The sequence below is a fragment of the Bufo bufo genome, chromosome 6 (genome assembly GCF_905171765.1).
Source record: "Bufo bufo chromosome 6, aBufBuf1.1, whole genome shotgun sequence".
In the NCBI taxonomy this organism is placed as follows: Eukaryota; Metazoa; Chordata; class Amphibia; order Anura; family Bufonidae; genus Bufo; species Bufo bufo.
This window is the reverse complement of record NC_053394.1, coordinates 3,047,326-3,073,223: the sequence shown is the minus strand read 5'-3', so window position 1 is coordinate 3,073,223 and position 25,898 is coordinate 3,047,326. Positions and strand designations below refer to the sequence as shown.

The 25,898-nt window shown below is 48.9% G+C and overlaps 1 long non-coding RNA gene across 1 annotated transcript; it reads left to right on the top strand.

Annotated features, from left to right (window-relative positions):
• The first annotated feature begins 21,699 nt into the window (after positions 1–21,699).
• Positions 21,700–23,398, top strand: LOC121005048. Its single transcript, XR_005779862.1, has 3 exons — positions 21,700–21,730; positions 23,052–23,116; positions 23,211–23,398. It is a non-coding gene; the product is annotated as an uncharacterized LOC121005048 (long non-coding RNA).
• Positions 23,399–25,898: the final 2,500 nt, after the last annotated feature.

Here is a 25,898-nt window from a genome sequence, read left to right as displayed (position 1 = left end):
TAGCAGCAGACTATGACCTTGACACTCAGGCATCTGGGAAAAGGGCTGAACCCCTTAAGTATGTGTGGGAGAGCCAGGGTTGGTCAACGAGGTCCCCTGACCCAACCCAGCCCAGCCCAGGGAGTGATGCTTACCACACTTAGAGCAGTGACACATGAAACCAGCCGAACTCATGCTGTGTCCAGAGCTGAATTGAAGCTGTGGAGCGGAATCCTCAGAAGCAACATCACTCACACAAACAGAGTGTCCCAGACTGCAGCGGTAACTGGGAAGCACTGGCCACCGATCACCGAAGAGCACAGCGCCCGGGACTGCGGCGGGAAGCAGGTGGAACAGCGTTGCACAGCAATCCCTGTTACAGTACCCCCCCTTATGCCCCCTCTTCTTGAGTCCACCACGAGACAGAAAGCTCTTTATCAGATCCCGAGCACGACTGTTCTCCTGTAGCTCCCAAGATCTCTCCTCAGGACCAAATCCCTTCCAGTCCACAAGATAGTAGGTCTTCCTACCACGTTTTTTGATGTCCAGGATGTCCTTGACTTCAAATACCTCATCAACATTCTCTGATACCGGCGTTGGAGTAGAAGGAGCCGTTGAGAAACTATTAAGGACCACTGGTTTCAGTAAGGAGACATGGAAGGCATTGGGAATATGCAGAGAGAGAGAGGTAGACGTAGCTTGTATGTTACTTCATTGATCCTCCTTAATACTTCAAAGGGTCCAAGGAACCTGGGAGCAAACTTAAAACTGGGGACCCTGTTTTTGGAGGAAAGCCATACCTTATCCCCAGGTGAGAACTGAGGTGGTCTCCTTCTTCTCTTGTCTGCATTTGTCTTCATGCGGGTCACCGCTTTGCTGATGCAGATCTTGGTGTCACGCCAAATCTCTAAAAAAGGAATCTGCAGCTGGTACCCCGGGAGATGCAGGAACAGGAAGAGGAGTACGAGGATGTTGACCAAAAATGACAAAGAATAGAGAAGATCCAGTAGACTCACTAGTGTGGTTGTTATAGGAGATCTCTGCCCAAGGTAGCAGTTGTAGTTGTCATGTTGAGCGGAAACAAAATGCCAAAGATAGTTCTCTAATATCTGATTGACCCCCTCTACTTGCCCATTGGTTTGAGGGTGATAACCAGAAGAGAAGTCCAGCTCAATTTCTAGCAGTCGGCAGAGAGCTCTCCAGAGCTTAGAGGTAAACTGGACTCCTCGATCAGAAAGAATGTGCCCAGGTAAACCATGCAAACAGAAGATATGTTCAACGAACAGTTTAGCAAGTTCCGCAGCCGAGGGCAATACAGTCAAAGAAACGAAGTGCGCCATCTTGGAGAAGCGGTCCACGACCACCCAAATAATGGTACATCCAGCCGAAGAGGGCAGATCTGTAATAAAGTCCATGGCAATGTGTTGCCATGGAGCATCAGGAACAGGTAGGGGTAACAACAGGCCGGTGGTCTGCTCCTGGAGATTTTGTTCTGAGCACAGACAGTGCAAGCAGAGACATAGTCACGCACATCCTTGGACAATGTGGGCCACCAGTAGTGGCGAGGCACTAGTTCTGTGGTCTTGCGTATCCTGGGATGACCGGACAATTTGGAGTTGTGCCCCCACGTTAGGACAGGTTTCCTTTTGGCAGATGGCACGGATGTTCTCCTGGGAGGAATGTCTCTTACCAGGACAGGAGCCATTGTGATCAAGCAAGCAGGATCTATCAAGTATTGGGGCTCCTCCTGCTGGTCAGAAAAGTCAAATGATCGAGACAGAGCATCCGCCTTGATGTTTTTCTTGGCCGGGCGGAAGTGCAACTCAAAATCAAAACGAGAGAAGAAGAGTGCCCACCTGGCTTGGCGAGGGTTCAGACGCTGGGCTGTCTGCAGATATATAAGATTCTTGTGGTCGGTGAAAATTATTACTGTATGCTGGGCCCCCTCTAATAGATAACGCCACTCCTCCAAGTCGAGTTTTATGGCCAGAAGCTCCCTGTCTCCTATACAGTAATTCCTCTTAGCGGGGGAGAAGAGCTTGGAGAAGAATCCATGAGTAAACATCTTGCCCTTGGAACTTTTTTGTAGTAAAACAGCATCGGCTCCTATGGAGGAGGCGTCCACTTCTAAAAAGAATTGTCGGGAGACATCAGGATGTCGCAGAACAGGTGCAGAGGCAAAGGAGCTCTTTAATTGAACGAAAGCGGCCTCTGCCTCAGGAGTCCAGTTTTTGGCATTCACCCCTTTCTCACTAAGAGCGTAGATCGGAGACGTAAGGGATGAAAAATTCGGAACGAACTGCCGGTAGAAATTGGCGAATCCCAGGAAGCGCTGTCTAGCACGAAGACCCTGCGGGCATGGCCAGTCCATTATCCCCTTCAATTTTTCAGGATCCATCTGTAATCTGGCATCTGAGATGATGTATCTGAGAAACGGTACAGTAGTCTTTTCAAAGGTGCATTTCTCGAGTTTGGCATAGAGTCGATTTTCCCTCAACTGCTGTAAGACTAAACGTGCATGCTTCCAGTGAGTAGTTAAATCTGGAGAATAAATCAGTATATCGTCCAGGTACACTATCACACAGACTTGGAGCAGGTCCCGGAAGTGCAGTGACCAGGAACCGGTTTGGTGATGCCACTTTTAGTGCAGTGGCCGGGTCAGGTTGATAATATATCCTGTATTTGTCGTGACGCCAATTGCAGCGTGCGCAGGGTACTATCCCAGGGCCCTTCCAAGGTGTTATAACACACGTCCAAGAATCGGAATGCCAGAGTGGTGTAATGGCCTATAATGTCTCTGTAGGATCGTGATAATTGTGTCACGGTGTCTCCTACCTAGGTACGGCGGGACTCCTGGCTCACTTACAATAAATTTGAATGTAGTGATAGTAGGAGTAATAGAGGAACTTTGCAGAACAAATGATGTCCAGACCTTTAGATGAAATTCAAACGTTTCTTTACTTGAAATATCTTGCATCCAAACGGTATACAGCTTTGGTCTATTGGACCCAGCAGGTTTTGGCAATCATTGGCAGGAATGAGTACTTCTGATTTAAATGTGGAGCTTGTAAGATAAACCGTCTGCTTGGTAGCTCTGTAGCTATGGCAGGGTTAGCTTCTGCACTTATCTGTAACTTCTGCACTTATCTGTAGCTGAGGAGGAATAGGCTTCTCCTAGGACTCTGGACTTATCTCACAGATGGATTCTCAGGTGATGCTTACTTCCTGGAACTCCTGAGGTTGTCTGTAGTTTCTGCTTTCCTCATCCAGCAGAGCTGAGGGTGCTCAGACTTGGTATATGGCCAAGTCTCAGCCGAGACTAGGTCCTTGTAGTATTACCCTAGCAATTCCAGAAGCAGCGGGCTTACCCTTGTAGTTGCTGGACCTGCCTGGGACTTACCACTTGGTCCTACCCGGGTACCTACGTTATGACGTCAGGTGTAGGCCATTAGTTTTTAGCGTCCAGAGAGGCAGTCCGTTTAAAGAGCACAGAGCTATAAAGCAAAGCAACACAAAAGAAAGGTGCTACTGATCTGGATAAGTGCAAAAGTTAAGCGCAATTTCACAAAAAGTGCATAGATTCACATTGCGGCACCTGGAGAAGAATACACACAATGGGCATAAGTGCTTGAAAGTTGCTTAACCTGTAAACATTTTGGGGAAAAATAGTGCAAATATATTATGCAAATATCAGTGCAATCAATATTATCATAATACGCTCAAACATGACTTGAGTCCTTTTTCTTGAAGTGCTTCAAAGTTGGAATCCTCTTGAAACAAATAACCTGAGAAAGGGGATAAAACAATGTGCAAACTTTGGCGCAAACTGGGATGTGAACAGTTGTTGAATTGGAAGGAGTCCCGACAAAAGTGGCCATCACCTGAGGCTGCAATAAATGGCAACAGAACAAAACAAACTGGACAACAGTTTTCAGGACCAGTCCACACTGTGGCTCCCGTAAGTTCTGGTATGGAAGTGAAGGAGGCATTTAGAGAAGGACTTGCAGGTCCTCCTCGCTGCTGGAGCTACTAAAGCTCATAAGTAGAGATGGCCTTGCGGTTCACCCGGCGGTCGGTTCGCAGCGAACTTTGCTCGTTCACCGAACATGCGAACATATGACGATATTCGCGCCCGCCATATTCTTTTACATTGTGAAGAACTTTGACCAATGACACATCCATCAGGTGGTACAGGACAGCCAATGGAGACGTTTCAGCACATGGACACACCCCCTACCTTATAAATAAACCCAATCTAGCCGCCATTTTACATTCAGTGTTTTGCCAGTGTAGGGAGAGGTTGCTGTGTGGAGCAGGGACAGACTGTTAGGGACACCAAACGCTGGATAATAGGGCCACAAAAGTCCTTTTAGGTGTGATACACAGAGGGGTGTAATATACTTATAATATACTTTCTAACATAGAAAGCATATTATAGTGGATTTGTATTGTGCAGCAGTTGTGTGCGGTTCTGCTGCGATACCGCAGGTATATAGAGGGGCAAACGCAATTAGAAACAAGTATTATAACTGGTGTGATTTACCAGTCGCCCCCCTAAAACGACAGATTGAAGCGGGGTGTTATATAGCAATATACTTTCATAATAGTGTATTTGGGTACTGCAGAAATGTATCCTCTTTTGCTGCGTTCCCTCTGCTACACACAGTGAGAAACGGTACTGGAAAAAAAGTATTATAACTGGTGTGATTATAGACCAGTGGCCCCCCAAAACGACAGATTGAAGCGGGGTGTTATATACCTTCTTCCACAAATACTGCGCTTCTCTAGGGACTTTGTCACAGGGTCATTTAAAAAATGACAGGCAGAGGAAGAGGCCGGCCGTTCCGCAGGGGCGGTAGGGGTCGGGCAGGTGCACCAGGCCGGAGCCTAAGTGGGAAGTTGCAGAAGGTGCGTGCGATTACATCAAAGGACGCACCAGAGTTGGTTGAGTGGCTCACTCAGCCTTCCGCTTCTGCACCCTCCTCATCCTTTGTATCTGCACCCTCCTCACTCTCTGCTGTCTGCACCCTCCTCATCCTCTGTATCTGCACCCTCCTCACTCTCTGCTGTGTGCACCCCCAAAGACACCACCACCATAGCCCCTCCACTCCGATCCATCACAAGACATTTCCGATGTGCAGCCATTCTTGGCATCGGATGAGGAAGAGGAGGTAGAAACGTCCGCCACCCAGCGGTCTGACGACATTACCCAGATCAGCCCAAGGAGGGAGGTCCCCGCTGTTGCTGCCTACTCCGAGATCTCTAATGTCAGTGCTGGGGAAGGTGACGTCGATGATGACGTGTCTATGGACGTCACGTGGGTGCCCACAAGAGAGGAAGAGGAGGGGAGTTCAGAGGGAGAGACGGAGCAGCAGATAGGGAGGAGAAGCAGGCAGAACTTACAGGGCACAGAAGGGACAAACCAGACTGCTAATGTATCTGGAACGAGCCATCTGCAGCATACGGGTAGGTTACCCGACACTGCTATATCATAGCGTGTATCTCCCTTTAAGAGAGTTAGGCCTGTTGCAGGCAATCCTTATTCCAGCCAGCAGAGGGAGCCCCCAGTTCAGTATAAATAGGCTAGGGCCTAGCCTAGGAAGTTAGTTAGAAGCTTCTAGAGTCAGTTCTGAGAGATTCAGGGCTCCGTCAAGAGTGCAGAGATTGCACTATTGTTGTGGAAGGTCATTCCCACCCAGTTCTCCAGGTTAATTATACCTGAGGTACTCCAAAGATAGAGCCTGCCATCAGGAGGGAAGAAGACCTCTACCAAGTCCTTGCTCAAGGGTTATCACCAGGATTTAAGTGTCTGGACCTTGAGGGTATTGCTGCAAGTAGCATAAGAGGGAATCCCTGTACCTAGGAGGCCTGTCTTGAAGTTAGCCTTGTTGTAAGTAAAAGCCTGAACCACTACTGTTAACTGTATGGTAAAGTGTGGAATAACTCTGGAACTGTATTCACTGGCGGTTCATCCTACTATAACTTCATCCAGTAAAGTTGACCTGTTATATGAATATCTGGACTGCTCCATTATTCCACCTACCACTACACGGTGTGTCACCGTTCAATTGGCACTGGCGTCACGACATTTATGAACTGCCTGTTCCAGTATTTACCCAGATTGAAGACGACAGTGAATCCCAGGTTAGTGGGTTGCCCTGCACTACGACTCCCCGCTTACCTAAAGCTCCTCTACTGACCCCCTGGGATACTGCATCACTCTTTTTGGCGTCACGAACAGGATACGCATGCTTCTGGAGTGCAGAGAAGTGTGAACTGTGTGCTTTAACTATTCCACCACCGTATTGCAAGGACTGTACCCTTTATTTCCAAGTCGGTGGATTACAATTGTACCTGGGAAGAATCGGAGGCGCTGTGCTGTGTTGCGCTACCCCCAGGAAAAGAAAATCGTGTTTGTGGATTACAATTTATTCACTTGTCAACAACCCTGCTTGCTGTCAGGGAATGGTGACCAAGATGGCCGCCGGCCGCCTGGAGTTAAGTTTCCCGCGCTGCTGAGGACCTTCGTGGGCGGATCCCTTCAAAGATACAGAGAATCCCGCCCCTCTTCATCATCGCACCGCCGCGGCCCTGCTTCTTCTACGTCACCGCGTACTCAGGACGCCCGGAGTCTCTCGAGATTTGGCCTGCGCAAGCCCGGCGATACCGGTAAGGACTCGTAACCGGAGGGAAGGGGATTGTACCGGCTCCTTTAGTCGCCAGCGGCCACATCGTAATAAGCTAACATGTCAGAACCGGGAGTGCCCGAGCAGCCGGCCCCGGGAGAGCTTGCGGCTCCTAATCATCCTATAGCCCCCAGCATGATGCCCTTTACCATGCCTTACTATTTTGGGGCCCCATGGTTTCCCCGCTATAAAGGAGAGACCCATACCCTAAGAGACTTTAAAGAAAAGTTGCTGGCATTATTCAAACTGTACCCTATAAATGCCGACCAGCAAATGGAAATCCTGCTAGCGCAACTGGAGGGAGCTGCCCGCAGGGAGGTATTATCCTGGCCTGCTGCTGAGCGGAGTACTCTAGAGCAGATATTCACCCGCCTCAGGGCTACTTTTGAAACTAGGACTGCCTCAGAGATAAAGATGCACTTCTTTGGCAAGAAACAGAAGTCCGGTGAGTCCCTCCGTGACTTTGCCCTCTCACTCCAGGAGGCTTTAGGGGCTGTAATCCAGATAGATCCCAAAGAGGCTGATAATCAGGACCAGACCCTGAGGGAACAATTTATCACAGGGGTGTCTAGTGAGCAAATAAGGACCCAATTAAAGATGCTGTCAGCCCAGCACCCTAGCAGTACCTTTCTGGATTTTAAAGAGCTGGCGATAAGAATTCTGGGGTCAGCCGTATCTACGGAGTTGAGCACCCCACCTGAGTCATCAGCCTGCAGGCCAAAACCGCTTATCACTAACCAAGCTCAGGCCGGTCAAGCTGTTTAAGCTTCAGCTACCGATACTATCGCCATGCTGACAGAACAGGTAAATCACCTCACCAAAAGTCTAGAGAGAGTGTGCAGAAAAATAGAGGAATGGGAAAAACCCATAATGTCAGAAGAAGAGTTCCTGTCACCTCCTAGGCCGTTCCCACCTCCATACCAAGAGACTCACCCCAGGGATCCTGGGAGGCGTAATAGAGATCAATCCAAAGATCGCAAGCGGCCCGTGTGTAAATACTGTAAAAAGGTGGGACACACAGAATCCACGTGCTGGCAGTTAAACGGGCAACCCCTGAGGCTGAGGACCACCCCTCGGGAGGTAGAACAATAGGTCCAGAGGATCCAAATTGGATGCCACGGTATGTAGGATCCCATCCTAAAATCAATATAGAGATCAACGGGGTCCCCTTTGAAGCCCTAATAGATACTGGGTCCCAGGTCACTACCATTCAGCTGCCCGCATTTGAAAAGTTCTGGGACACCAACCAATTGACCCAGCCGCCTGAATCCTGGGTAGAGATTATCGCCAGCAATGGCAAACCGGTAAAGATTCATGGATACTGGGAACCCACCCTGCAGGTGGGAGAAGTAACCCTGCCTCAACAGGGAGTGATAGTAGTACAGGCCGGCGACAGAGGAGGACATCCTGTCATCCTAGGCACCAATGTCTTCAAGAACTGTTATTCTGAAATACTTGCCGTATTACACCAGAATTTGCCCACTGCTTCCTCTGCATCCAAGAGGGTGATTCAGAAGACTATTACTGTGTTAAGTGCTCAGCAGAGGTTTGCTAATGGGAAAGGAGAAATTTGTACTGCCAGGATTTGTGATATTAAGCCTGTGACTTTGCCTCCTAATTCTCAAACTCTTTTATGGTGTCGTGCTATCCTGGGAGTCCAAGGCCGAGATTATCCAGCCCTGGTAGAACCAATCCAGATGGAGGATTACCCTTATGTGAGAGCTGCCAAGTGCCTGGTGAACGTCTCCCAAGGTAAAGTACCTGTCCGTCTGATTAATCTGAGTAATCATCCTGTTGCGCTTACTAAGCATTGCAGTGTTGCCCAGCTGTCCCAGGTGTCCTTCCAAGACATCATTCGTCTTCCAGTGACAGAAAAGCCGCCAGCTGTAGGCAGTGGACGTCCGTTGGTGACCCAGCCACAAGTGCCCTGGTGGGAAGAGCTCCATGTAGGGGACGAGACTACCCCCCAACATCAACAAGAAGGGATCCTACAGCTTGTCAAAGAGCACCACCAGGCCTTCAGTAAGCATGCTACTGATTATGGAGAGGTGAGTGCCATACAACACACCATACCTACTGGCTCTCATCCTCCTATCAAGGAGAGGTACAGACCCTTACCACCTACTTCATATCAGACTGTAAAAGAAATGATCCAGGAGATGAAAGACTCTAATGTAATCCGGGACAGCCGTAGTCCGTGGGCTGCACCCCTGGTCCTTGTAAATAAAAAGGATGGTGGTATCCGTTTCTGTGTGGATTATAGAAAAATTAACCAAATAACCCACAAAGATGCATACCCACTGCCCCGCATTGAGGAGTCACTAACTGCTCTGGGCTCCTCTGCCTATTTCTCCACATTGGACTTGACCAGTGGCTACTGGCAAGTACCCATGGCCCCTGCAGATAGGGAAAAGACTGCTTTCACCACTCCCATGGGCCTGTTCGAATTCAATTGTATGCCGTTCGGGCTATGTAATGCCCCAGGGACTTTCCAGAGACTAATGGAGCGGTGTTTGGGCCACAAAAACTTTGAAACAGTGCTGCTGTATCTAGATGATGTCATTGTGTACTCAAAAACATATGAGGACCATCTGAAACATTTAGCAGAAGTATTTGAAATGAAAGTAAAGCCATCCAAGTGTCACTTGCTCAAACCTGCAGTAAAATACCTGGGGCATGTGGTAAGCGCAGAGGGCTAGCGGCTGTCCGTAATTGGCCGGTCCCCACTACCGTCAAAGAGGTGAGGGGTTTCCTTGGTTTTGCAGGCTACTATAGACGTTTTATCCCCCATTTTGCTCAAATAGCTGATCCTATCCAGGAACTCTTGAGGGGGCAACCCAAGAAAAGTCCTAGAACTCCTGTGCCCATTGAGTGGAATGAGGAAAGAGAGATAGCGTTCCAATTGCTAAAAAAGAAACTGACCGAGCCTCCTGTGTTAGGTTATCCAGACTACAGCAAGCCTTTCCATCTTTATACCGATGCTAGCAAACGAGGCCTGGGAGCTGTGTTGGCCCAGATCCAAGAGGGAAAAGAAAGAGTGATAGCTTATGCAAGCCGCTCCCTGAAAGGAGCTGAGAAAAATGACCAGAATTATAGTTCCTTCAAACTAGAGTTCCTGGCATTAGTGTGGGCAGTGACGGAAAAATTCAAGGATTATCTAGCCGCCACCCCGTTCATTGCATTCACTGACAATAACCCTCTGGCGCATCTAAATACAGCTAAATTGGGGGCCTTGGAGCAGAGATGGGCCTCTCGCCTCGCCAACTATGATTTCTCTGTAAAATATCGTGCTGGACGTACTAATGATAATGCTGATGCTTTATCCAGGCTTCCCACAGAGACAGCTCCTGATGATGGGCGAGATCCTTGGGAAGATGTAGAGATGCCGGCCTTCTATAACAAATTTGCTCAACAGGATCAGGCTCGAGCTACCCAGGACAGAGCCGCAGCCCCTTCACCCTCCAGTAGGCCTGAGCCCAAAGAGGAAAGGTGGGTGAAACTACAGTCTGAAAGTAGAGTACTGGGTGAGTTGTTGGACTTCATTACTAGTGGCAGAGCCCCTGAGAGGATTAGGCGTAAGAGTGCAGATCCTGAGCTCATCAAACTGTGGAGACAGCGCCATCAGCTCTTCATACAAAAAGGCCTATTGCTACGGAGAAGCCTAGACCCAGTATCCAACGAAAGAGTGCACCAGATTCTCATACCCCGACGAGATGCAGGTATGGTGTTGGAGATGTACCACAATCAATCTGGTCATTTTGGAGTTCAAAAGACTGAGGCTAATATCCGCCAGCGGTTCTATTGGGTGGGCATGAGAGAAGACATTGAGAGGTGGTGTCGGGAGTGTGTAGCCTGTGCCTTAAAACGAAGTGAGCACCACGACCAGAGGGCACCACTGAGACCCATTGTAAGTACCCGTCCTCTTGAACTTGTTGCCATCGACCATGTGAAGCTGGAGCCTAGTCGCTCAGGGTATGCTTATGCCATGACTATTATTGACCATTTCACTAAGTTTGTTGTAGCGGTGCCTGTGAGAGACCAGACGGCCAAGACTACAGCCGAACTGTTCTGGAAACACTTCCTCCTGCCCTACGGATGTCCAGAAAAGATCCTCACCGATCAAGGACCTGCTTTTGAGTCCCATCTGTTCCATGAACTGTGCCGCTTACACAACTGTAAGAAGATCCGGACAACGGCCTACCATCCTCAAGGTAATGGATTGTGTGAAAAAATGAATCAGACCTTGATAGAGATGCTGAGGGCCGTGCCTCCTGAAACCAGAGGAGATTGGCCCAGTCTGTTGCCACAGCTCATGTACACGTACAACCATACCATCCATTGTTCCACGGGGTATACCCCTTTTTATTTGATTTTTGGGCGCCAAGGGACATTGCCTGCTGATCACTCATTGGACATACACATACCTGATTGCATTAACCCATTACCTAACACCGACTGGGTTGCTGAGCATCAAAGGCGACTGAATGCAGCCAAAGCCATTGTTCAGGAACGTATGGATTATGCTAGAGACCGACAGCAGAGAGACTATGATCAAGTAGCCCATGCAGAACCCTTGACAATAGGGGCTGTGGTGTGGTTAAAAAATAACCGCCGTACAAGTAAACTGGACAGTAAATGGGAGCAGAGTCCCTATGTTGTCACTGCAATCCCAAATGTTGGGACCCACACTTATGAGATCACCCGGGAAGGCAGGGGATCCCAAATTGTGCACAGGAACCGGTTAAAACTCTGCCTGACGCAAGAACCCAGTGCTGAGAGTTCTGGATCTGAATCACCTGTGTCAGAGCCATCAATACAGCCCGAGGATCCTATGCAGGCTGTCAGTAATCTAAGGTATGACACTGATCCCATGCATTGGCTTCTGACACCATGGTTGAATTTGTTGGTGCCCGCTCCGGCCCCTACTGTATCTTCACCTCCAGAAGAGCCGGTTCAAGATGCCCCGGATCCAGTCCCCCTTCTAGGGGATCTAGTTGTTCCTGTTGTTCCTGTTGTGCCTGACCAGGGTCTCACTGATGGAGACCCTCCTGTTGCTCCTCTCTCTTCTACCTCGATGCTAAGGGAAGAGGAGACCCCTGTGTTGAGAAGGTCCACCCGGATGAACAGGGGACGTCCGCCAGTCCGTTTAGGGGACTTTGACTATGCTGGTGGTGTCTCCTCCCGAGCAGTTGCTACTGGAAATAGCTTGCTGGACATTTGTGCGCAAGAATGGACTCCTCCTCATGAGCCCTTGCCTGTGATACACCCGCAGGAAACCCCTGGGTAGTTCTGTTATTATCCTGCAACCAAGAAAAATAGACTAACCTGGTTCACCTTAAGTCCGCTGTGCCAGGTCAGCGGCCGTGTCTAAGAAGTAAGAAGAAGCCCCTTTCCCTTGTGTCATTTGTTCAGTGAGTTACAAATGTTATATCTTCTGTGTGAAATAATTGTTTATCGTATTTATAATGTAGTGCTTAAATTATGTACCATTTTATGCCGGTTCAGGAAGGTGTGTGTGAGTACGAGGCCTTACTCACGTTAAAGTCTGGGGGTGTGCAGCATACGGGTAGGTTACCCGACACTGCTAGATTGTAATGTGTATCTCCCTTTAAGAGAGTTAGGCCTGTTGCAATAACTCTGGAACTGTATTCACTGGCGGTTCATCCTACTATAACTTCATCCAGTAAAGTTGACCTGTTATATGAATATCTGGACTGCTCCATTATTCCACATACCACTACACGGTGTGTCACCGTTCAATTGACACTGGCGTCACGACATTTATTAACTGCCTGTTCCAGTATTGACCCGGATTGAAGACGACAGTGAATCCCAGGTTAGTGGGTTGCCCTGCACTACGACTCCCCGCTTACTTAAAGCTGCTCTACTGACCCCCTGGGATACTGCACATCCACCATATACGGTCACATCTGGAGCTCCCAGGACGGCGGCACATGGCTCCGCAGTGTGGGCTTTTTTTAACATGTCCGCTGCTGACAATAGTGTTGCCATCTGCAGCCTTTGCTGTCAACGCATAAGTCGTGGTAAGCCCAACACTCACCTAGGGACGACCGCCTTAAGAAGGCACCTGGCCTCCCATCACCGAGCCCAGTGGGAGCAACGCCGTCAGAACCCACAAAGCCACACTCCCAGCGCTCCACGTCCTGCCTCTTCGCCTTCTCCTCTCTCCTCCCATTTGTCCTCCACTCCACCTTCCACCGTCCCGTCGTCACGTTCATCTGGCACAAGGCAGGCTTCCGTGGACCAAATGTTTGAGCGTAAAACAATTATGACACCGGATAACCCTCTTGCCCAACGGCTGACCACTGGCTTGTGGGAACTGCTAGCCCGCCAACTACTGCCATATAAACTGGTGGACTCAGAGGCCTTTGTGGCCATTGGCACACAACAATGGAAGGTCCCGGGAAGGAAATATTTCTCCCAGAAGGGCATCCCAGAGCTATATGGCCACGTTCAGCAGCAAGTGAATATATCTCTGGCACACAGTGTCGGTGCCAAGATACATCTGACCACAGACACGGGGTCTAGCAAACACGGGCAGGGAAGGTACATAACTTTTACTGCCCACTGGGTGAACCCGTGGCTTCCATGTAGATTTGGTTTTACCGCCAAGGATTGCATGCAGGCCCGCCTCTTCTTCTCCTCCTCCTACTCCATCCTCCGTCTCCTCCTCGGCTGACTCCTCCTTTTCCACCCAAGCTCCCAGAACCTATTCGACGTGCCAGGTGAGACGCTGCCATGCTGTGCTGCGTCTGTTGTGCCTGGAAGCCAAGAGCCACATCGGTCCTGCACTGCTTTCAGCTCTGCGGTCACAGGGCGATCGGTGGCTAACGCCGCTCAATTTGACAGTTAGTAAAGTGGTGTACGACAACGGTGCCAATCTGCTGAGCGTGCTGAAACAGGGAAAAATGACACACGTGCCGTGCATGGCACACGTCCTGAACTTAGTCGTGCAGCGATTCGTTGCCAAATACCCCGGGGTCCAGGACGTCTCGCGGCAGGCCAGGAAAATCTCTGGCCATTTCAGAAGGTCTTACACGGCCATGGCTCGCCTTGCTGACGTTCAGCGGTGACACCACCTGCCCATCAGACGTCTAATTTGTGACTGCCTGACGCACTGGAACTCCACCTTGTATATGCTTGATAGGCGGCTCCAGCAGAAACGTGCCGTTAACGACTACCTGTACGAACTCTGCGGCAGGACAGGTTCTGGGAGCTTGGTTTCTTTTCACCGCGCCAGTGGCTGCTCATGTGTGACGCATGCAGACTTCTGCGGACATTTGATGAGATCACCAAACTGGTCAGTCGCAGCCAGGGTGCCATCAGTGACATCGTACCTTACACCTTCTTTCTGGAGCGTGCATTGCGTCGTGTCATTGATCAAGCCGTCGAGGAGCTGGAAGATGAGGAAGTCGCAATGCTGGATGAATTCCCAGGGGGCTACTCCATCTGAGACAAGTCAGCAGGAGTCTTAAGAGGAGTCAGAGGAGGATGGTTGCGGGGGGGGGGGAGAGGAGCAAGAAGAGCATGCTTTAAACTTTTCTGGGATCCCTGATGTTGTCCGTGGATGGGGGGAGGAGACCGAGGACGACATTATCCTGGGTGATGAGCAGGGGCCAGGCCGCTCCACCGCTTCCAGTTTAGTGCAAATGGGGGCCTTCATGATCCAGTGTTTGAAGAGAGACCCCCGTATAAAAAGCATAAAGGGCAACGACCAGTACTGGGTGGCAACGTACTTAGACCCTCAGTACAAGCACATGTTACCAGCATCACAGAGGGCTGTCAGAATGCAGCATTTCCAGGCCTTGCTGCGAGAGATGCTGCATTCTGCTGTTGTGGGCGCTGGCAGAGGAATTTCCACCCACAGAGAAACTGTTGCGATTACCAATCCTACCGCGCCTGCAAGAATCCCTGTCCGGATACCTGGCCCTATGGGGACAGATTCCCTAGTAGTCCCTAAAAAAATGCTCCCGGACTACTAGGGAATCTGTCCCCATAGGGCCAGGTATCCGGACAGGGACGCTCCTTGCGGGGCAAGTTCCCTGTATAGATAGGTAGGGCATACTAGCCCCTGCCCCCTGTTCAGGGCTGTCTAGGGTTAACCACCCTGTCACCCACTTATGTCAAAGGGGCACATTTACCTATCCTCTTCCAGTGTGGCTATCTAGTTTCACAGGGCCGTCTCCATCATCAACCATCTCTGGAGCAACCCTGGTCCACAATCGGGTGAGAACGTTCCTTCTACAATCGGGTGAGAACGTTCCTGTTATTTACCTTTGTATCACCTGGCCACATTGCGTATATGTACATGTTATGCCCGCTGGGCTGTCTTTCATTATGTTTGTTGTAGAGGCTCATCCTCTAGTGTCTATTTATCTTAGATTGTATTATTATTAAATGCTAAGTTTTATCCCTCTGTCCTACGCGATCAGTATATATGCTTATCTACCTTGGGATCAAGTAGGCCTGGTCGTCAAATCCGGCCTTTCGTTTCTCTATTGGTTACTTCTGATATGAGATCATTCTTGCAGCCAACCCATCGACAGCCGCCCTCCAGATCCAGCCTCAGGGAATGCCTAGACCGGCAGGTATCCGACTACATCGGGTTAACGGCCAATATGGACGCTCTGAGAAGCGAGGAACCCCTGGACTACTGGGTGTGCAGGCTTCACCTGTGGCCAGAGCTGGCACAATTTACCATGGAACTCTTGGCTTGCCCCTCGTCCAGTGTCCTGTCCAAAAGGATGTTCAGCGCAGCAGGGGGGATCGTGACCGATAAGCGCACTCCCCTAGCTCACGACAGTGGGGACTACCTCACATTTCTAAAAATGAATGAGGCATGGATCTCGGAGGAATTCAACACCTGTGACGACCACCTGTAATTGAATTTCCACATGCCAGCCCACACATATCGGCCACCACCCAGAACAAATCATGGTCCCTGTCTTAGGTAAATACAGCGGCATAAAAGGCCTTTTCTGTCAGGTGAACGCCTCATTTCTGAGGCCTGTACCGGCCGACAGTTACATATTTATCCTGTGACCGCCTAATGTACCTCCAGCCACAGAAAACTACAAAGTTCTTTGCTGTCAGGTGAACGCTTATTTTTGGGGCCTGTAAAGGCCGACCCTTACTTCAATATCCTGTGAATGCCTAATTCTTCTGACTGTAATTGAAAATTAATGGGTCTGTAAGCGTTCCGCTAAATTGTGGAACGATGCGGACCCATGTTATAGACGTGTGAATGGACCCTATATGTATTTGACATGTATTTACCGGCTGCTGTCAGTCCTGGCTGATTTAGGCCGAGCCATTACACTAAAACAGCAATATTACAAAAAACAAAATACATGTTATAACTGCATAAACAATTTATATAACTTATTTTGTTTGTTAGTTAGTGATAGTTCTATAGAGTTTAATATTATTTTAATGGTTTTAATGTAGATTAAAGAGTTATTGTCCAGTGTTCTTTTGTGTATTACTATAGTGTATGTTGTCGCCTCATTGTCGGCCCTTTTAATGTTTATGTACATGTCATGGATACATAATCATATTGCTGTGTGCACATATTTACCCTCCTGGCGGGGGCTGGTGATCGCCTCCTCTTCCTCCGAGTCCTGAGATGGGGCGGTGCTGGAGGGTCCTTCACCTCCTACATCTGGTGGGGGTGGCTCAATAGGCTGGGAGGGTCCGGCCTCTTCCTCCTCAACCTCCACGGCCTCTGCCGATCGCAAACCATCCAATTGGAAGGAGCTGAATCAGTTTTGCAAGGAGGAACGGGCAACAATCCCAGCGGTCAGATGTGGTGACTGCTCCTAGAGACTCATCCAGAGCGACTCGGAGCTGTGATTGCCGCAAAAGGGGCTCTACAAAGTACTGACTGTAGGGGGTGAATAGTTCTGCACATTGACCTTTTCTGTTATTTTCTCCTATTTGTTGTTTGCTTTACAATTAACCAATTTAAAAGACGGTCTAAGTTGTCGGCATCTTCTACAAAATCCATGATGGAAATCCTCAAACAATCCATGTTAATCCCAAGGGTGAGGCAACAAAAAAAAGAACGAAGTCAAGGGGGGTGAATACTTTTGCTTAGCACTGTATACATTACAGAGTGTTGGCAAAACATACAAAAGTTATTTACGCATCTACCTGGGCATAGTTCCTCCCCGATCCTTTTTATAAACCGCGGCTATCTGCGCTTCATGTCTGACCATTTCATGCCAGACGGCGGTGTGTGCGACCTGTGTGGTGCCAGATCTCATAGGCCAGCTCCCGCACAATCCGCGGCTTCTCGGCGAGGGACCGGGTGCGGTCATATCCCCGCCCCAACATCCTCTGCAAGAGAAAAATGCAAGCATATAATCCTAATTTTTAACAATAATAGTATTGAAAATTATTTACTCAAGTAAACTGTGTATGTGTACAGTATATAGTGTGTGTGTACAGTATATAGTGTGTGTGTACAGTATATAGTGTGTGTGTACAGTATATAGTGTGTGTACAGTATATAGTGTGTGTGTACAGTATATAGTGTGTGTGTCTGTGTGTGTGTACAGTATATAGTGTGTGTGTGTGGTATATAGTGTGTGTGTACAGTATATAGTGTGTGTGTACAGTATATAGTGTGTGTGTACAGTATATAGTGTGTGTGTACAGTATATAGTGTGTGTGTACAGTATATAGTGTGTGTGTACAGTATATAGTGTGTGTGTCTGTGTGTGTGTACAGTATATAGTGTGTGTGTGTGGTATATAGTGTGTGTGTACAGTATATAGTGTGTGTGTACAGTATATAGTGTGTGTGCGGTATATAGTGTGTGTCTGTGTGTGTGTACAGTATATAGTGTGTGTGTACGGTATATAGTGTGTGTGTGCGATATATAGTGTGTGTGTACAGTATATAGTGTGTGTGTGCGGTATATAGTGTGTGTGGTATACAGTGTGCGGCATGACAATGGATGTGCAATGTGCATGTAGATATGTCTCTGCTGTCCATACACAGATGCTACTAACACAGTGGCTGCGATGTCACAGGATTCTTACTGCCACAGTCTCTAATATCTAGTGGGACCTTATATAATGTGACGTTTTGTGCACTTACGATAAATGACAATGGCAGAAGGTCGCACTGGTGATGTTTTGATAACACACTTTCTGCAGATAAAGCGATAGTTCAGACCTGCAGGTGAAATGTAACCAGATGCAGGACTTTACTGTACGATCACTTACAGTCACCAGGAGATCCTCCTCCTCCTCCTCCTCCTCCTCTTCCTCGCTGAACTTTGCCGAAATTTCCCAGAAAAATAAATAATGCTTGTGGATCGCAGATTCGCTTAATACTTCTGGTATGTCACTGTCCTTGTTGTGGGACTATTTGTGCGCATCTAGTAAGTATTTTGTGGCTGCAAATATGACCTGGAGGTTTCTCATGTTCGCCTGCCATTAAAATGAATGGGACCCGCCGCGAACCTGCGGTTCTAGAACATTTGATTGCGTTCGTGCGATCACGTTCGCGAACCGTCCCAGCAGATGTTCGTCCATCACTACTGATAAGAGGGCGCTCCTGCCTCTGATAGTTACATTTTGCAGCTGTAGTCGTGCACCACTGCCCTCTAGTGGTATCTTTTGAGGTTGCAGCCTCCCTAGATAAAGCTGCGGTAACCAAGCCGGAATCCCTTGCCGGTGCAGAGGCATGCAACACCTCTGGCTGAAGAGGTTCCGGTAGGCAATCCAGGGGTGCCTGTGGAGGTTTCCAGGGTAGGACATAGGGTTGTACCCTGGGAATAAAAGTCAACACAGAGTTGTTACTCTAACCCACCCGTAGCGTTGGGGGTGCAGCCAGATCAGGGATAAGGGGCTCTGGCTCAGGTTGGGCTTGTTCCCTGAATCTCAGCTGGCCATCTGGGCATGCTTGCAGGCATTGGACCCTACCCGCAGCACCCGGTTCTTCCTGCAAGACTTCAGGGGTTATGGCAGGGGACAGCGGCTAGGCCAGAAGGGTTACTCCAGCCGCAAATGAGCCCTGTACAGACCGCATCGGGGTGTATTCCACTTGGTCTCCAACATACAGGTTGTGGCGGGCCTGCGGCAGGTAGTTCCGTTTAACAGAACAGCGGCCCACAAATAATTCTTCCCCGCTGTGATTGTCCTGGAGGAACCCAACACCTCTCTCCACGGAGAACCACAACCCAGTTCCCATGCATCTTATAAGTTTGGGGTCACCTGGCCGGGGGTCATCCAGGACCTGCTTTACCCACTCTTCCACTGCTGTCTTGTATTCCCACTGGCTCTGGGCATGACAGGTAATTTTAAAGGGGCACTTCGAGGTTAAGGTGACTTGGCCTGGGTTCAGCTTTCCTGGGCGGCAAAGAGGAAACTCCTGCCGCCTCCGCTGCACCAGCCGTGATCGGGTACCACCGGGCGCGGTGGAGGGGGCAGCTACGGGCTGGACCGGGGCGTCAGGGAGCGGGATGGCTACGACCTGTTGTTGCGGCTGGGTGGCCGGTTTCCGGTGCCTCCTGCTGGTGCGCGGGGACCTCTGCGATGGGCGACATGATTGCAGCGGTCTCTGAAGCTGCAGTCGACTCTGCGGGGGTCGCGGCTTGCTTCTGGGCCAAGACGTCGGCCGCGGGGAGTCAATGATGTCATCTGCGACGTGGGCGCCTCTGGGACCTGGAAAGCTGTGCTGGGCTTCCGCGGGAGCGGGCTCGAGGATGGCAGCCATCTTTGTCTCAGGAGTGGTGGCTGTCTTGCTATCTAAGGAGGAGTCCGCAGCCTCTGGAATTATGGCAAACACGGACGGGCCTTTCTTGCTCACTAGTTGGGAGACCCAGACCTACGGTGGGTATTTTTCCGGTTCGCCTTGAGCGCCATCTTCCTTTGCTCCTCAGTCATGCTGGATGCAGGAAGTGAAGGTGGAGCCTGAGAGGAGGAGTCTTCACTCCCTTGGCTCACATTGCAAAGTTCTTGGTGGGCAGGGTTTAGTTTTCCCGCTCCTAGAGGGGCGTAGTCATCATTTTTGCGCTCCTAGAGGGTGTTCTTGTGTTTTCCCGCTTCTGAAGAAGCAGCGCCATTACAGAAATATGGCGAATTAACCCTTGGAGTGCTGGCGTGCACGGTTTAGCGCCTTTTTGCACCGCAATAAAAGCAATAAAGTAAATTTTCAGGGATTTTACACAGTTCCTAGGCCTTGTAGCAATGGAAATCACACAATCCAATCCTGTTCGTGACGCCACTTAATGCAGTGACCAGGAACGGGTTCGCTGATGCCACATTTAGTGCAGTGGCTGGGTCAGGTGGATAATATATCCTGTATTTGTCGTGATGCCAATTGCAGCGTGTGCGGGGTGCTATCCCAGGGCCCTTCCAAGGTGTTATAACGCACGTTCCAGATTAGGAATGCCAGAGTGGTGTAATGGCCTATAATGTCTCTGTAGTTCTATGATAGTTGTGTCACGGTGTCTCCTACCTGGGTACGGCCAGCTTCCTGGCTCACTTAAAATAAATTTGAGTGCAGCGATAGTAGTAGGGCCGGCCTTAGGTGTTCAGGCGCCCTGTGCGAGCTAACCTTGTGGCTCCCCCCCCCCAAAAAAAAAAAAAACACTGCTTGTTGCTGGCATCATGGCATAGGCTGGCTGAATATCCAACCAAGTAGTTACCAGCCCGCACACCCCAAAGGCCGGTGTAATGTTATACTTCCCTACTTCGTGAGATTTCCCTACCCTCGTCTCTTCCGGTCACACCGGACATGACGTGAGGAGGTGTGCAGCGCCGCGCAGGCGCACAACGACAGGTTAGGGAAATTTCACAGCAGAGTGTGCATGCGCCAGGAGCCTCACCGGCGGTTAGGGTAGGGAAAAACTATGGGCCAGTGCGCAGGCGCAGTGATCGGATGGATGTTCTCAGCTGGACACCGGCCGACACTGCGCATGCACCGGGAGCCTCACCAGCGGTTAGGGAAGGGAAAAATTACGTACGGGCCAGTGCTTTTTCCCTACCCTAACCGCTGGTGAGGCTCCCAGCGCATGCGCAGTGTCGGCCGGTGTCCAGCTGAGAACATCCATCCGATCACCGCACCTGTGCACTGGCCCATAATTTTTCCCTACCCTAACCGCCGACGAGGCTCCCAGCGCATGCGCACTCTGCTGTGAAATTTCCCCAACCCGTTGTTGTGCGCCTGCGCGGTGCTGCACACCTCCTCACGTCATGTCTGGTGCGACCGGAAGTGACGAGAGTAGGGAAATCTCACGAGGTAGGGAAGTATAACGTTACACCGGCCCTGGTGTGCCATCAGTAATTTACCCTACTTTTCCCTCCATGGGCACAACAATGTCAGCACCGGGGCCTATAACATAGTTCAGAAGGTGCTAGAAAACACAATGGGAAGATTTATCATTCCCCCTGCACCAGAATTGGGGCACTAAGAAGCCACACATTTTTGCACAAGCTTTGTTTTGCTCAAACAATTGTGACTTTTTGCTCAATCTTGCCACTTTTCTAAATTGGGCAGAGTATGGATCAGCTTTCTACTGCATGTAAATTACTATAAGGTAACTTACCTTATAGTCCGGTTCAAGCATGGGTGTAGGAACCCCCGAAAATCTGGGGGGGGACAGCATTTTTGCTCGCCGGGTATATTCTTATTCAGTAAACTGCGGGTTGTTTATATCGTTAAAGAGGACCTTTCATCAATATAATTTTCATTAACTAACACCCCTACCTAATAGTCCGGCATCCACTGATGTTCCCCCTTTTTTTTATTTTTCTAAATCGACCACCGAATGTAGAAATAATAGCCCCGTTTGTTCTGCTGCAGCGCCTGTCACTCAGGCGCTTTTTTTGTATGGGGCGTTGCTAAAGTAGTTTCTTTGCTATGGGCCTTGGCTGAGAGCGCAGCCAATCACATCGCTCGTCTCTCAGCCAGGCAGAAGGAGCTGAAGTTCTCGCGAGAACTTTAGCTTCCTAACATCCTGTTGAAGCGAAGTATCGGATTCACCGGCCGAGGAACGCGACGGATGAGGAAGCAGCGGCACGAGCGGCAGGGTAAGTATCAGAATCAACCCCTAGACATCGAGCAAATAAGTAGCTGCCACAGCACCCCACTTGATCATGGACCCCCACCGGCAATCAGTATGGGGGTCATGATCATGCCCCCAGCAGAAACCCCCCCCCTCTGGCAACGAGCATTATGGGGGTCATTATCATGGACCCCCACAGGCAGACAGCAATAAGGGGGTCATGATCATGACCCCCCAGCACAACCCCCCCTCTGACAACGAGCATAATGGGGGTCATTATCATGGACCCCCACAGGCAGACAGCAAAAGGGGGTCATGATTATGCCCCCCCAGCACAACCCCCCCCCCCCTCTGGCAACGAGCATAATGGGGGTCATTATCATGGACCCCCACCCCCACAGGCAGACAGCAATAAGGGGGTCATGATCATGACCCCCCAGCACAACCCCCCCCCCCTCTGGCAACGAGCATTATGGGGGTCATTATCATGGACCCCCACAGGCAGACAGCAATAAGGGGGTCATGATCATGACCCCCCAGCACAACCCCCCCCCCCTCTGGCAACGAGCATAATGGGGGTCATTATCATGGACCCCCACAGGCAGACAGCAATAAGGGCGTCATGATCATGACCCCCTAGCACAACCCCCCCCCTCTGGCAACGAGCATAATGGGGGTCATTATCATGGACCCCCACAGGCAGACAGCAATAAGGGGGTCATGATCATGACCCCCCAGCACAACCCCCCCCCCCTCTGGCAACGAGCATTATGGGGGTCATTATCATGGACCCCCACAGGCAGACAGCAATAAGGGGGTCATGATCATGACCCCCCAGCACAACCCCCCCCCCTCTGGCAACGAGCATAATGGGGGTCATTATCATGGACCCCCACAGGCAGACAGCAATAAGGGCGTCATGATCATGACCCCCTAGCACAACCCCCCCCCCCTCTGGCAACGAGCATAATGGGGGTCATTATCATGGACCCCCACAGGCAGACAGCAATAAGGGGGTCATGATCATGACCCCCCAGCACAACCCCCCCCCCCTCTGGCAACGAGCATTATGGGGGTCATTATCATGGACCCCCACAGGCAGACAGCAATAAGGGGGTCATGATCATGACCCCCCAGCACAACCCCCCCTCTGGCAACGAGCATAATGGGGGTCGTTATCATGGACCCCCACCCCCACAGGCAGACAGCAATAACATGTAACAGCGTTTTACAACAGTGAGCACTACCTCAAAAATTCACTACATGATCCTACTATAGTTCTGCTATTACAAAAAAATTTAATTGATAAGATGCATTTATTAAAAAAAATTTTTTATTATTCTCAGATATGAGAATGGATAATTCGTCAGATGAATTCCCACCAAGTGTTTTTGCGGCAAGATCAGAAAAAGTAAATTCACTAATGAAAAAATTGTTGATAATGATGTATTCTCATCCTATCAGGCTGGTCATTGTTTATCCAATTATTATTATTTTTTTAATAGTTGGAGTGGCTAAAGAAACGTCTTCAACAGAAGTACGGGGTCACCAATAAATCTGAACCGTGTTTTCCAGAAAACCCCACTCGTTCCACATTAGATAACAGTGTTGAGAGCATTGAAAATGAAGAGTCGGACAGTAGTAGAGTTGGAAATAACCAATGGTGCACGTGTACTAACTGTAAACCGATGCCAACCGCTATAGAATCGATCTGTTGTAAAGAAATTTCAAATATTGAACCGTATGTAACTGAAACCGGTTGCGTAATTGAACATGAATATTTCCAACAATTTTGTCAAGATCGCGGAAGGGTGGAGGTGTCCATGCGGGCAAAGTGCTGCGTCCCCCTCCAGATAAAGAATTGAACAGGTGTTCTTATTCGTGTATTTTCTTCCATGAAAACAAAATCTGCTACATTTTGCTCTGAACACCCAACCATATGTTTACCTAATTATTATATTGTCTAATTTTAAATTCAATATACTTTTTTATATTTTTTAGGCTACTAAGAAAAACAGCATATCGTGGCTTTACAGCTTGGATACATGGCTATCTTGGCGTTGGAAGAAGACGCCCTATTCCTTCTTGTGCAGTGACGATCATAAGAGAAGTTTTTCCAGACCCACTTCAAGATTATTGCGGATTTCTAATGTTCAGAGAGGAGCCTGCAGAGTATCTAGCAATGGAGTAACGTCATAATATATTATGAAAAGACTGTACAATTATCTAGTTATGTAATAAAGTAACAATTTTACAATGTATGTTTTTACATTTTATTTATAAATATCTTAAAAACTTTGAAAGTTACAGCATAATATTTTGCTATCCAATGTTCAAAAACAAAATTATAGATTGCAGAAATGTAATATTTAGAGAAATGATAGACAGATTAAATAAAAAACACATATATCTTATTTTATTATAAAAAAAGGCCTCCTCCGGAATCCCCTCATAGAGTACCTTCACACTTTCGGAAGGGCAGTCGGTCAGGCTATCTGGGCAGGTCAAAATGATTAGGGATCTGCACAGCTACTTATAAGGTTTATTGCCGAGATGGCCCTCTGTCACCATTGACTATAAGCAGACGAAAGTGTACTTTGAAAGATAGATGGACTGAAATTCAAACATTCTTTATTGTTAGTACCTCAAGCTCTCGCAGTGGGACGCCCCCGCCTCCATAATTGTCGAGTGTTCAGATTTCTTTAAAAAAAAATTTAATTCAGGCTATTGTCCTGATGAATCGCCATGTCGCTAGTGTGAAGGGACCCCTAGCCTTTACCAAACCTCACACAAAGTTTATGGATATTCCTTACACATCTGTAATAAAGCGGTATATAGTAACGTCCTTGCCAACAGGAAATAGATAAAATCTCGACAAATATAATGTTTTGTAATACGCAAAAATGTCAAAGATAGAAAACGATTATAATTTAAAAAAAGTAAGTCTAAGTAAAAAAATGTTTGGCTTTTTGACATTTCATTACAGTTATGCAAAGGATATCCATAAAATGTATATAATATGTTATTTTTTATAAAAAAAAATTTAAATATCAATTTCTCATAAAAAAAAACATATATTGGCATAATTTTATTAAAATAAATTTCAAATTCAAAGGATGATATGGTAGGTCCAGGGCAAGTGTCACGGCTGTATGTGAGCAACAAGAGCATGCACAGAAAATAGAGCTACTGACCGGACCCAAACTAGGGAGGATAAAGGGTGACCCCTATCAGACCCTCAAAAGCTCTCCCTATGCTGCTAAGCCCATGCCCGGATCCAAATGGTGGAAGGAGGCATGCCCGCGTACCCAAGACTGATGACCACTGTAACCCCTACAATAGTGGAAGGGGCACGGCCACCGGTGCTCTACTCCCGGGGTGACCAGCAAGAACAGTATCATGATGCTCCTTGAAGAGTTTGTGACGTAGCTCAGGAGGCACAAACAACTTCCTAGAAGGACAACGGGCAGGTGCCTCAGTCTGGGAAGCCTGGACCTCGGCCTCCAAATCCGAATATAGAGCAGAAACAACTACCCCCTCCGCCAAAATGGGACCCGGGTCCTCGGAGTTTCCTCCTCCCGGAAAACAGCGAGAGAGAGCATCAGCCTTCACATTTTTGATCCCAGGGCGGAATGTGACGACAAAATTGAATCTGGAGAAGAACAGAGACCATCTGGCCTGTCTCGGATTCATACGCCTGGCCGACTCCAAGTATGCCAGATTCTTATGGTCGGTAAAAACGGTGATAGGGTGCCTGGCCCCCTCCAACCAATGGCGCCATTCCTCGAAAGCCAACTTGATGGCCAACAACTCCCTATCTCCCACATCATAGTTTTTCTCTGCCGGGGAGAGTTTTTTAGAGAAAAAGGCACAGGGTCGCCATTTGGCAGGAGAAGGGCACTGGGACAAAACCGCACCCACACCCACCTCGGAAGCATCCACCTCAACAATAAAAGGTAAGGAACATCGGGATGCACCAAGACGGGAGCAGACGCAAAACTCTCTTTAATCTTAGAAAAGGCTGCAAGCGCCTCCTCCGACCAAGAGGAAAAATCCGCCCCCTTTTTTGTCATGTCAGTGAGGGGTTTGACCACAGCGGAATAATTCAAAATGAACTTTCTGTAATAGTTTGCAAAACCCAAAAAGCACATCAATACCTTCTGATTCTCAGGAAGCTCCCACTCAAGTACAGC